Raw genomic sequence first — 2,682 nt, forward strand, 5'->3', positions numbered from 1 at the left:
ATCTACATGCTGAGCTGTTTAGCCAAAGACCACACAGTCAGCCACGAATACAGTAAACTCCAACAGAAAGCCTCTTTCTTAATAAAAGTTCAGTTTAATGTTTGTTAAGTTAGTTAGCCTTCTGTTATTGCACAACACCAGAGTTATTATAGTCGACTTGTATTTGGTCTGAAAAACATAGATGCTTTACCTGGGAGACGTTGTCTTGGCTTTCAACGCTACTATAGAGCTATTTTTGACCAGGATATTCAGTTCTGTCAATAAATATTTAAGTCTGTCACCTTTCATTTGGTCAGTCAAAACCAGTAACATCCTAACAACCAGTAACTCAGATGCTGAAAAACTACCTTATGCATTTGTTACTTCAAGGTTGGACTACTACAATCCATTATTACTGGAATTATATTATGTTATTATATTATAATTATTAACTGATATTATTAGTTGGCCCAAGACAGGCCATATTCCTCCCATATTAACTATCTTCATTGACAACCTGTCAAATTTTGAACTGAATTTAAAATTCTGGCTTCTAAAGTCATGAATATCAGACTCATCGTTTTTTAAAGATCTTATAGTAACAATGGTAACCCCAAAGGACCCAACACAACTCAGCAACTAGTGTTTGGCATTTTATTTTATTCACAATGTCACTTCAGCACTTTGCCGTACTCACTTTGCCATGCTCACTGCTCCAGCAGCTCTCCTCTCTGGCCCGTTTGCTACATTTTCCTCTCCTGCTCGTGGGAAGAGGAAATCGGCCACAACCATCTGCGCCCCCGGCTATGGACCACTATAAACTTAAAAGGCTGTAAAGCCAGATACCACCGTCCACTGGACCAGATGCTGGGACACACTTTCGGGTGAGGTCGGTCCAGGGGCGGGTCAGATCTGTGAAGCCGGGCAGGAACCAATGGTAGTAACCGGCCAACCCAAGAACCGCCTCACCTCTATTTTCATCTTGGCATGTGGGCAGGATGCAATAGCAGCTGTTTTATCTATCTGTGGACGCAGCTGCCAGCCTCCCAAGTGGTACCACTGTCATGCTCCATGCGATTCATACGGCCGAGCAGGGGGGACAACACATCAGCAAAATGCCGTTGCAATGCAGCAACATCCGCTCTCTGGGCCTGTGTGAGATGGTCATTACAAAGGAAGGAGGTGGGAATGGTGGAATTTGGCACCTCCGGCCCCAACTCATCTCTCTCCTTAAGCATCCTCACCAGAGAAGTGGTTTATCCATGCTTTTAGGAGGTTAAGGTGATATATCTGTGTGGCTCCTGTCTGACCGTACCACCTTACAGTCTACGTCCCCCACTCACCGTGTGGGTCCTTGCCACTTGGCGAGTAACTTTGAGCTAGAAGAAGTGCTTTAAAGTACTTTATCTCCTCGTGCCTGAGTCTACTCCCTCTGTTGCACACGTGCTGCTGACGTTCCTGGGCCTGGAGCAAATTCTATCCTCCCCAGCATGTGCAGCTTTGCTCTCAGGTCCAGGACTTATTGAATCTAATTTTTCGCCGGGCTCGGACCTTTCTCCCAGTTTTCTTTAATCACGTACAACACCCCTGATGAGGTCCATGCCAATGCGCTCAAACAGGACCTCCATTAATGGTAAAGGGTGCAAAGGTGCTTTTGGGATGGCCGGCTGGTTAACCACCACTGGCACACACCTGCCTGGATGCCTGGCCAATAAAATTGAGCCATTATTCAATCCAGAGTTTTGTCATACACCATGTGATTGGCCATTGGGTTGTAATGAGCCGCCTGGAAAATCATTTCCCGGTGGCTTCTTGGCACCAACTACTGGGTGTGCTCCTCCAGTGTGTGAATGTCATGACTCACTCGATACAATCTGTCCCTTATCAATACAAAATGCAGAAATAACAGTGCTGCTTCAGGGCGCACTGTCTGACCATCAATTCTTATCACCTGGTCAAAGGCTGAGCATAGGGTGTCATCACGAAACTGCTCCAGTGAAAAATCTTCCATAGAGTGAATTACTGGAGCGGTGGACCGCCTGGGAAGGCTCCGCCAGCTCCTCCTCCTCCCCAGAGCCGGTATCAGATGACCCTGCATCCCCGCTGTGCGCAGAACTGGCCCCGCTTGTCCCTACAGGCCACGACACATTGCCCCATTAATCTACTGAATCAGGGCCAATTTGTTCCCTGGTACGAACTAACCGCAGCCGCAGTCTATGCGGTTTTTGCCGATATCTGATTTCCACCGGCACAAAGAGATATTTATGAATGTCCCCATGCACACACTTCACCTCCACCCACTCTGCCTCCAGCAATGCCCCAGGTCCAACCAGGGTTTAGTGGACCAGGGTCTGCGAACATCCCAAATCCACCAGAGCCTGGTGTGTACCCCCTTGGCACCTCACCAGTATGTCTCTCTTAAACTGGAGCCACAGCTCCAGGCGACCGTGGCTCAGGGGGTTGGGAAGCGTATCTGTAACCGGAAGGTCGCCGGTTCAATCCCTGGCCTCTCTGTCCTGGTCGTTGTGTCCTTGGGCAAGACACTTTACCCTACCGCCTACTGGTGTTGGCCAGAGGGGCCGATGGCGCGATATGGCAGCCTCGCTTCTGTCAGTCTGCCCCAGGGCAGCTGTGGCTACAACTGTAGCTCGCCTCCACCAGTGTATGAATGTGAGAGTGAATGAATAGTGGCATTGTAAAGCG

Source organism: Rhamphochromis longiceps, linkage group LG16 (genome assembly GCF_057381845.1).
Source record: "Rhamphochromis longiceps isolate RC_006_pf linkage group LG16, R_longiceps_female_GT1.1, whole genome shotgun sequence".
Lineage (NCBI taxonomy): Eukaryota > Metazoa > Chordata > Actinopteri > Cichliformes > Cichlidae > Rhamphochromis > Rhamphochromis longiceps.